The sequence below is a fragment of the Miscanthus floridulus genome, chromosome 2 (genome assembly GCF_019320115.1).
Source record: "Miscanthus floridulus cultivar M001 chromosome 2, ASM1932011v1, whole genome shotgun sequence".
NCBI classification, from domain to species: domain Eukaryota; kingdom Viridiplantae; phylum Streptophyta; class Magnoliopsida; order Poales; family Poaceae; genus Miscanthus; species Miscanthus floridulus.
Genome location: NC_089581.1, coordinates 91,411,984 through 91,423,986, shown reverse-complemented (window position 1 = coordinate 91,423,986; position 12,003 = coordinate 91,411,984).

Below are 12,003 nucleotides of genomic sequence, written 5' to 3'. Positions count from 1 at the left end.
AAAAATAGGAATGTGAGTTGCATGACAATAACAACTTATACAATAGTACAATGTATGATACGACATGAGCAGGGAAGGCAACAATCAATCAAAGAAATAATATGTCTACAAATACAAATGTTAAAAAATGAAATGATAGATGCGGGACTCACGCGTGGGCTTGGAGATTGACACAAAAGTGTTACCATCCACACCGTCTGTAGGTGGCGATGAAGGCTACTAGTGGTGGTGAATGGGTCCTACAAAGATGTTAGCACCTAATAATGAGGACCATGTCATACGGTGTCATATGTGTCAAAGGCACATAAATGGAACGTTCTAGGCAATAGTTAACACAGATATGTTCAAAGTTCAAACTCATAGTAAATAGTAGTATGAACAATTTTTGTACAGGATGCAGAGGTAGATTACAATCCAACTACTCATAGGGAGCGTTAAGAATGATGTCTGGTACATCCATCACGGCCGAGACTGGTCATGGCAGTGGGCTGAAAGTAGATGACAAGGTCCTCTCGATCAGTGAAAGGACGACCATGGTGGGAACTCTGGCTCCAGCCCATGTAGGTCCCAATGCCAAAGCTAGGCGGTGGCCAGGGCCCCTGCGGCACCTTGGCGAGTGCCGTAGTTGGTCCCCTCCATGACCCACGCTAGCAAGGCATAGAGACACTCCTCCATTGTTGCCCCCACTAGCGCCACCGCATAGACATCGACGACTACTGCCTGGTTGAGGGCGTCATAGCAGTGGCTATTTTCCGCCGACAACTAGGTGGCAATGCAGGCATTGTCATCGACATCCCAACGAAGGAGGATCACCTCCGCCTTCTATCGGGCCAGGTTATCTTTGGCTTGACAAAGTTCATCACCTTGGCCTATGCGGTGTGCCGCTGCTCCTCAATGGCTGAAAAAGGTGTCCAATGCGATGGTTCTTTCTTAAGGAACCAATTGGTACCTCACTCGAGTTCTAGCCGTTCATGTAAATGTTTCATAGGAAAGTGAATCATTGCAAATCTTATGTTAATAGAAGATCTATAATCATCTTGGCCTCTCCTATTTAGGGGCTCCATACTCAATTGGGGGTGCTTCAAGTTTGTGAGGTGCTCATTCAGGGGCTCCATGTTCCCTTGTTCTTGGAAAATTAGCAGTGCAATCCATCTACTCAATGTCATCCAACTACTACCAATACATACTAGTTCTAACTACTAGATGATTAACATGACTTCATACTTGAGAAAAGGAGCTTTTGACCACCATGACATGCTTGAGACTTGAATCCCTGGTGCAGTTGTGATGGGTCTTTTTTGTACTTTTATTTTACTCTAATCCAAGCAGTCACAATAGTCTAGGGGCAAACTGGTTGCTACGACATTCAAAACTAACGACCCTTTATACTATGTCCTATGAGATCAAATATACAACAGCTGAACTTTCTCATTCACTAGTAAAATTCAATAGCAAAACAACCCTAGTTGGTTGGTTTTGCCTACAGGTTTCTTTCTGGTTCTCTTTCTGATCTATAGTATGGTAAACATGCATAACATAATTCATTCCATCAAGTCTCGTGTTGATGTAATGCCTAACGGAGGAGCCACATAGCTATTCAAATTTTATAGCACATGCAAGAAAGTCCGAGCATTGTAAATCTAACTAGGCTAGACACATCTCACATTCTACTAGAATATTCCCAACACGTCCAGTATTGGAAACTGTTCGACCAACCCCTAGAATCCTAGATGGCATTTACTAGAAGTCGTCTAAGGTCCTCTACATTTGAAGCCAGGGTTCCCTTTATCTCATAACTATCTCCCCATTCATCCCACAAATATTTAACACCAGGTTCCCTTTAAATCATCCTTGCTCCAACTCCAAACCAATTCAAATGATAGCTACAAAATAAGCCACTAGACCCATAGAGTAGCCATCGCCATGAGCTCCACCGAAGATCCTGCTGCCTAGTTTTCCACTTTCAAACACCTGCATCAAGTGCAAAATGACTGTCAAAGAACATCTTCACCATCAAGGATCCATCTAGCAGTGAGCATCCTTGAAGCATCATTCTCTATGACCCTAGAATGCATAGTGACCAAGACCCTCAAAGACGGTGGTCACTGGCAAGCTAGTGTACCTCCTGTATGACTTAGGTAGTGCCACCTAGGATCTTGAAGGTGAATCAAGCTGTGGGCATCCCTAGCGACCAGGAAGGTGTCCATGATGTCCTTTGAGGCTTGATGAGGACTATTCACATAGCTAGTAGCAACTCAACCTCACCGACAAGCAGTGGGAGGACATCCTTTCCGAGCCTGAAGGTTCCAGAACTCACAGCCCTAGCTGCGCAAGGCCTACTAGGATGGCTACATCGCCCATGCCACGCTTGAGCTTTGGGTCAACAAACAATTGAAGTTCATCATGTTTGAGATGCTCTTGACACTCAGCATGGAGACGGAGGCTGGCGCCAGCGAGGGTGTCAGGATTGCTGCATCTACCTAGAGGATGAAACATCTCATCCTACAACCAGCCATGCTATGGACATGCCTAGCTATGACCATGCATTCCACTGCAAGTGGTTACTAAGTGGTTTAGCTAGAGATCCACCTACCCAATGTGCCGACTGAGATTTGTCTATGTATCTTGACCCAGACAGTGCAGAGATTCCTCTCACACTTCACCGAAGAGGATTATTGATTAAGATCAATGTTTTATGTTGTATGAAATACTTATTATGCATCATACTCCTCTATATATATTTGGTCAAAATTCAGAATCTTTGAGTAAATCTTCGCTCCTGTCGCTCTAACCGCCGCAATCTTGTTCAGCAACTCCACTTTTTCTTATTTCCTACCTTCCTAGAGCTCTCCCATTCCCTCTGTAGATCTAAACCACAAGGAACATGCAGTTGCCTTCTCGTACATGTGATCAACACAAAAAATACATGACTCCATGCCATCAGGCCAGACACCCAAGGCAACAGAAATAACAAACATAAACCAATTAAGGAAACTTCATCCACTACAACATTTTCACTGTTTGAGGCATTCAAAAAATGGCAGGAGGACTTTCTTGCTTGTTCAATAACATTTCAACACCAATGGCACTTCTTTTTTGCATTACATTAAGGCCAGACTTGCTCCTCGATTCAAGGTTCTAGCAAGTTTAACAAAGTTTGACATAGACATGCAAATAACACAACATATATTAGCAAGGGTTCCTACTACATGAGCTCAACACATACACTACATCACTTTGTGCCATCCCACAGATCAAAGCTAGTCATGGCTACTACTACTTGTACTACTGATACATGACAACAAATAGTACCCAAAGCACACAAAATCTCAATGTTGTCAAATCAGTTTGGTCTTGTTGAGATAGTTGAGGTCATAAGGACTTTTGATCAAGTTGAGATGGTGAACCATCTTGAAAATGACACAGTCTCCACTGACATCAACACTATAGTTAGAGAGCCGATGGGCATCCACAATAGTGTGGCAAAGCACAAAGCTTTCTCTAGAATCATGGTCTTCAACAACTCTGGTAATGCGTTGTTGCCCAACAACTGCATGAACAACAGCTTCAACTGATTAGGCATCGTGCAACTCGGTCATATACACGACGCTCCCAAGTCACAAGCAACCTATTCTATTCTCCTGGCTCCACACCTAGCTGCCAAAACACATCATTTGTTGTAGAGTACACATCCGTTGTATGGTAAGTAGTTGACATCTATAAACATGATTTTGGTTAGAACAAATGACAATCAAGGAAAGGTGGGAAGCAATGATGTTAGCAGACACAACAATAAGTTCATACAAATAGTATGGTTTGATATGAAGCACATTACCTTTATCTAGATCCTAAAACCACCAGGGAACAGTGATTAGGAAAATGCAAATGGGTGAGGGAAGGGGGAGCAAGCAGATTGATGCAATGCTATTAGACGAGGGAAGGGGAACACTTCTTTCATATAGACCTTGCATGGTTGATGAGAGTGAAGTGAATGTGGAAGGAAAACTAGACACAAGAAGGAATCAAGAAAAAGGAGCATTTGACCACCATGACACGCTTGAGACTTGAATGCCTGGTGCGGTTGTGATGGGTCTTTTCTGTATTTTTTTACTCCTAATCCAAGCAGTCACAACATTCGAGGTGCAGACTAGTTGCTATGACATTCAAAACTGATGACCCTTTATACTGTGTCCTACAAGATCAAATATACAATGGCTGGACTTTCTTGCATTTGTAGTAAAATTCAATAGCTATAGTCTCATCCATCATGCATTTGATCTAAGGCGATACTTGTTGAGATGAACTCCTCGCTGCATGGTCCTTGCAAGTTCAACTAATTTTATCAAAGACTACTGATATGTGTTTGGTTCTTGCAAGATCAAAGCCACTCATGACTACTAGTAATATTGATATGTGTTTGGTTTAACAAACTGAGGCACAAAGCAACCCTTGCACGATTGCGATGAGTGAATTGAATGCATGAGAAAAGCCTCAGCAGTTATTTAACTCCAAGCATTCATAGTAGTCAAGGGGCAGACTGAAGAGTGAAGACGAGTTGCTCTTGCTTCCATAAGTAATTTCTCTTGCTTGGTTTTATAGAGCAGTAGCTAGCTAGAGATGGTTACATGGTTTCATAGATCCTGATCATTAGCACTCGCTCAGGCTATGGCTAAAGATGCCGCTTCAAATCCAACTACCTTACTAGTACTTCATGCATGTAGCCATAGCCAGGTGTAGTTGTTCTTTCTAGCATAGCCAATCTGGCAAAAGTTCTAGTCATAGCTCAGTAGCAGAGTAAAATGTCTGGGCTGGTCAAATTTACACTGACTCGGACTATGAAGCGTGCATGCGATTTACAAGAAATAGGTAAACATCATTTCATCAATACTATACTTGTCTATATATATTTAGGTCAATAGAGTTTAACCCACCTAATACAAAGTTCAACAAAACTCCATTTACATGGATATTATTACAACAAGATAAACTAAAGAACATCACCATTGTCTCTTGTGAACATTGAAAACACAAATTCAGAACATCAGTGTTATGAGATACTTGAACATCACACCTATTTCAAAAATAGAGAACAAGGGCATATCTCTAATGCCATAGATACTAAACATTAACATCATCTGACCATGTTGCTACTACTCAATTGAAAGGAACTACACGAACTCCACCAATCTTAGGATCATTCGAATAGATTGTAATATAACGGATACGATGAGAAAATACTTCTGCACCACGAAACTCATAGCGGTATGAAAGCAAAGTATGGAGATCTACATTTGAAGGAACCAGCAACAAACACATAGGGTCCTAGATGATCTTGAGCAAGACGGTAGTTTCAATGGCCAAGAACTTGATGAAGAACTATAAAAGTAATGTACCACCTACTATAAAAGTTAGAATGCACTGCAAGCACTATAACCCTTGTTTGTAGGCCATGGTGAACACGAAGCTCGCTGAAAGACATAGCGATACACAGACATGTCCCAAGAATGATCATAGTTATCCATGGTCTATGTAAAAAAGAAAACAATATGTAGAAAAAACGAAGAACAAATATGCAGTAGTAGTAGGGTGGAGGGCAAAAGCTTTGGGATGGAACTAAAGATGCAGCTCTAGAGAGCCTTCCTCTTGCCCCTTGTCTCTACTGTTATATAGTTCATGGGTCGTGAACCACCCCATGACTCATGCATGCATGCCTGCGCGCCATGACCCCACATATACAACGCAAGAGTTGACACGACCTATATTTTGTTATTTCATCAAAACTATGATCTGGCTTGATCAAGCTTTCTTTAGTATCGGACTATCTTAGGCCTTATTTGGATGGACTACGACTAGTTAGCCATGACTAAAAAATTAACCAATTAGTTGTGTTATTAGTCCATACCTGTTTGTATCTTGAACTAATTGTTGGGTTCTATAGACTAGAACTAGTTGTTAGCCCCTGGTAGTCGGGTTCTATGGATTAGTTGGATGGCCCCTGTATTTCGTAGTGATCCGAATCATCTATATTTTGTAGGGTCCGATTGTCTAAGGGTCCAGAAAATTTCAATATCTATACACCCATGTCCTCCAATCAGAAAGGGCAAACACCGTTAGTATAACTAGTTACCAAATGACTTGAGCTACTCCACGCTCAATAGTTTAACCAACCTAATACAAAGTTCAACAAAAGTTAACAAAGACATGCATGCCAATAAGACTTCACATACAGTTGTCCCACAGACCAAATGTAGTCGTGACTTGTACTACTAATGCGTTCCATAGATCAAGGGTCGAGGCAGGCATGCAAGATGTTGTCATCCATGTTCACCTTTGCTAAGACAGCGTTGGCGACTAGTTCGAGCCTCACAAACAATGGGAACATACTTGAGTGATGGAAAGTACAGCACCGACTATGATTTTAGTGAGGAGGAGGATGATCCAGAGTATCGGCGAGTCAGCGAATCGCAAGAGCACTAGCCAGGAAAAGCATGCTTTAATTTTTTTCTCTTCTCTGAAAACTCAAAGAACCTTAGAATCCATGACTACTTTTTCTAGGGTGGGAAATCCATGGGGATATCATTTGAATAACCCATTTAGTTTTTTGAAGGGTTTTCCATCCCTAGGCATGCCTTCCTACTGATGCAGTCACACATACAAAAAAATCACCAGCTACAGCGCAATAAGCTACAACGAGCAGGTTTATTTGTTCTTTTTTTGGTATTTTTAGGCGTCAAATTCATGGATCTTTTAATTATTTGTTATCATCCTCTTTTAGTTTTATGTTTATTTATATTATGAAAAAACCAAAAAGGCAACAACTCACTGATCGGATATATAAATAGGTGCACGAGAGAAAAAATGAAAAGACGAATATTAGGTAAGTACAACATTTTGTCGTAATCATTTCCTATTAAAACATGAAATAAATTTTGGTCTTTGCTGAACACTGCACCGAGCAGTCCCGCCAACACGCACCGAAAATTAGATGTCTCTCTTTTGCCCTCCGCATAGAAAATAGGTTTACCACACCATCGATTTCAGACAAGGGCATTTTTGGTAATATGATGGCCACATAAAAGCACAAAGAGTCACTGTTTCCATCTCCATCTCCATTCTCCAACTACACCATCTCTCCTCTAGCTCCAAATCCTAGTCCCATGGCCTCCCTATCCACTCTCCAGCCGCCCCCTCTGCCACCCCACTCCGGACCCTAGGCGCCATCAAAAGAACAGCTCGACTCCCTCTCCACTCTCCAACCACACCCTATCTCATACATTTCTAAACCCTAGCCGGAGCCAGATCCCCTTCGATTCATCGACAACAAGTCGATCAGCTAGCAGCGGAAGGACCACCTCGATGAATGGTACAAGTAGGATCCAAATCCCCAACCTAGCTCGGAACCTATCACGACCGATTAGATCTAATCCCTAGCTAGAGCCAGATCTGGTACCCCTTCATCAATGCTGGCTGCACCAGCTCCATGACCATGATGACATGATGGTGGTGCTGATGACAATGCAAAGCTAGCGAACACGGATGAAGAGGTACCCAAATTCTTTTTATGATGTGTGCTCTACTGTAGTGGCTAAACCAAGGATATGTAGATAGTGATGGGGTTTAATATTTCCTATAGTTGAGTGTAGCTAACATGTGCTTTATTGGATTAATGCATTCCATATAAGCTGTAGTTACTAGTTTGGTGCTTATTTGCACTACTCTTGCTCTGTTGTGTTGACATTCCATAGAAGATTTAGTTAATAAATGCCTTTGTAATATCGATGAACAACCACTAACTACTAATGAACAAGCATGGGATGCATAGATCACAAGGAATCATAGAAAGATGGAAGAACTTGGAATACGTGTGGGCTCAAAACCTATGTCTCCAAAGGCAAAAAAGTCAAGCACAAAGGGTAGACATGATGAAGATTTGGAATATATCCTAAACCAAGGAAGGTAGTTGATGGATTTGATGATACAGATGAAATAGATTTAGATTTAGAAGATGAGATAGTGCCCCTATCAATTGAGGTGCTTGTTCTATCTTGTATTTTGTTTGAAGGGGGAGGGGGTGTAGGTAGCCATGCAATTCTTTACTATTTGGATAGCAATGGAACTTGTACATGCTCGCTGCTTAAGTTTGTATCTCCAAATTTAGTATCTAGGTCAAAGAAGCCATAGAGGAGGCTCTGCTTGTAGGACCAAAGGCAGTGCTACCATGAGTCCTGGTCGAAGGCTCTCCAAGTGAGTGAGGTCAACACCACCAGAAGTGGCTGCTCATGGATTTTGTACTTGGAGGTCTTCCACTAGCAAAAGAGTGGACGTAGCAGCAGTAGGTGAACATAATTCTCCATCATGACCGACACCCGGATTGAGGGATCAATTCCAAGTTCATCAATTGACTAAAGACATTGGTCGAGACGGCACCCTACCTAGCCCTGAGAGAGACTCCTAATGGCTTGATGATGGTAGCCCTACTAAAGAGGAGACCTCTTAGCAAATTGCCGTCTCCCCCACCCGTAGAACGATGAAAGTTGACACGGTTGGTATTACCATACAGATGTCTATCAATCAATTTGCATTAGCTATTTGATATCCATGTAACATTTCTAACAATCTAAATGTATGAAAACTGTGTAGTACCATTGCTAGGAAAAGTGAGGAAGCCAAGGCCTCAAACTCATGGAATTATGCTTGACAAAATGAACAAATCAATAGGAGGAGTGATGATGGGCATCTCTGTTGCCAAGGGGAACAGAAGGCCACATGATTCCAGTGCAAGCTGCCAAATTTGCTTCAGATGCAGGTGTAGTAGTCAGGAGTGAAGTACCTAATTTTGACGCATTGGAAACAACACAAGGGGAAGAGGCCTGGCACTGTCTATTGCACAAGATTTGTGGATAGGCTAAATGTATGTATGGGTATCCCCTCTTGACATTCAACTCTGCTTTGAGCAACTTTAATAGACTTACTTTTCATTCACACTACTATGTGCAGTGAAGGCTGCATGTTAACAGTGCTCACTCACCAATAAAAGAATCTTGCTAGATTGTAATGTAGTCTATGGTATGACAGGCATGCTACAGGTTGAAGCAAAAATACTTTATTAGCATCCTTGCTAATCAGATCCAGTATGACCTCTCTTGTCTCAGTCCATGAACAATGCATAGTGGTGTGAACTTGTCGAAATTTGGTCTAGTGCTAAGAACAAGGTGTGTGAACCCATCAATTTCCTATATAGTCTTGCTATAGTCTACTTGTGCTATAGTCTAACACAAATGAAGCTATAGGAAACATCTGAGAAGAACAAGCAAAACCGGTCGTAGAACCGACCAATTTATAAGAGTACAAGTACAATGGCAGCCCACAAGCAGGTCAGCACTGTCATACTTGAACCCATATAAACCCTGGTAGTCCGTCGAGTACCACGACGGGTCTCGATAAACTGATTACAACAACCAAGATCAGTATAGGATTCAACATACATGCCACATATTACATAAAGTTCATAGATACATTTTCATCATCAGAGTACAGATAAAAGTTATTACAAACCGAGTTTGATAGATAAAGCGGAAGCAATTAAGTTCAAAAATAAACGTTTCCAACATAGTTTGATACAGTGCCAAGTAGGATCACGGTCCACAAAAGCAAAGATAGGGATTAATAAAGAAGCCTGCCCAAGGCTTACTCCTCATCCACTGGCGGGATAGAAGCAACTCTTGCAATAACCATGATACATAGTGCCATCTGCAACAATGGGAAATAAAACCCTGAGTACGAGAAGGTACTCAGCTAGACTTACCCAGTCATAAACTAGAAATAAATCGACTCCAAGGATTATGCAAGGCTGTATAAGTGGAGGTAACTTGACAACATTTTGCATAAAAGCAATTGACTTAGTTGTATAATTACGATTCCTTTATCAAGTTAATTATAACTATCCATTTCTAGGTTAGCAACTATCCTAGTGCCAAACATGTGGTATATCAATTTAAAAGCATACAATAGTAACCATAGCAGGTATTGTAATTCCATATTCATCTGAACCATCATGTTCCATAACACAGTTACTACGATGTTGGAGCTAGCCAAGTTTCTCACTATCCGGGAGAGATAGCGATTCGAATCGATTTCAACCAGCTGGGAATTTATTCCTAACACAAACCCAGGCATATCACTCGAAGGCAGCCTTAGGTCACCTTTGGTACAACTCAGGTCCACGTTTCATGGGTCCGTACCGCGCCGCACAATCTGGGACACTAGATGCGAGGACGTTCAAACCTAGCCTGCCCTTAAGCTCAGTCTGATTGCCCCCCGAAAGGAGCGCACAATAGAACGGATCCCGACCTGAGTTGAGCTACTCGGCTTCACGGTCGGAACGAGTTATCCGGCTAGCTAAGTGATAGGCATGTGTTCAATCTTGTCAGAAGTTCCAACAACAGAACGGTCCTTGATTGGCATAGACGGAATCACATGAGTCATCCTACGCATAGACTTCGCCCGGCCTCGATTTTCTTTTACCCCATGGTTCTGTTCCACAATAGCAAATATAGCCAACCATGCTCCGGTATCCACCTATATCTCGCAGGTGACAGGACATCACCCGACTTCTACCGGTCTAAGCATGGCTAAGCATATATTCGATCCTGGACCTATACCGGTTAAAGATGTAATATCTGGACAAGGAATGTATATGCATCAAGTAGTTTCATTCAACTCTTATAACCTAATGCATCAATCATAAGTACTTAAGTAATCATTTGTAAAATACTGGGAGACTTAGAATGCTTCGGGGCTTGCCTCGCAGAAAGGAAGTGGGGCGGTGGTCAGGACACTCCGGAAGCTCTTTACGATTCTGCTCCACACCTTTGGGAGCTGCGACTTGAGGATTCTCCTACTGGTCCCCTTCCTCTACTTCGTTGAATTCTAGCAACATTATTTCTTTCTCCGATCCTAGATGCATGAATATGGCGTAAGATATTGCGAATGCATATATGTTAACAAGGGTGGTGTGATGATACATGAAGAATGCATTCTTGCAATTATTCTTATCAGCATGTGGTCTAAGTAACAACAAGTGCATCGCATTTACTGAGTAGGTGCATATCTCTTCTTGATTATGCAATTAACTACTTCAACAATTTATCAACTACTTCACAAACAGCAGCTACTTGTTTTACTCATAACTGGAGTTCTAATTATCCAAATGCAGTAATCCTAGGACTTTCTGGAAAGCTTATAAAATTACCTACAACTTTGTTATTAACTATTTTTACAGCAAACATCATTTTTAACATGCAGCTTATCAAACTCCGGAATCTGTTCGGAATCCTTCCAATTCGCATTACAATGTAACAATACTTCTACTTCATGTAATCATTCAAAGTTTGACAATACAAAGTCTACCAACAGTTTAAGCATACCAAATACATCCAAGAAGATATAATGGTGAAGCCCAAACTATTCTTTATATGCCTTTATTATTTTATTTAGATACATAGGTTAAATAATAAATATATATCAAATGTGCATAATAAATTCCTAAAAATTTACAGTGCCTTACTAATGCTACCAAAAGACTACTACAAAAGTTTCATGCCATTTTATACAGTAAAACATTCTATACAAAAAAGACAAGGCAGAAAGGACTTAAAATAGCAAAAATAGGAAACCCTAGTGAAAAGTGTCAAGCAACTAGATTTCCTATTTTTCTTAGCATCCACTATGGTACTAGGATAACCTCCAACAATTTTCATGAATATTGGATTCCTAAATAATTTATAAAAATTCATACAAGGATTACCTATTTATAAAAGGAAAATCTATAACTACAAATCTATGCATGCACTGATCCCCAAATTTTTACCAGAGATTATACATGTCAATAATAGCTTACCACAAAAATTCATAATTTTTGGAGCACAGGAACTGTAGATATAAAATAAACAATTTTGCATGCATTCAAAAACACATTTCAAATCTCCATTTAAATCTTCCAAA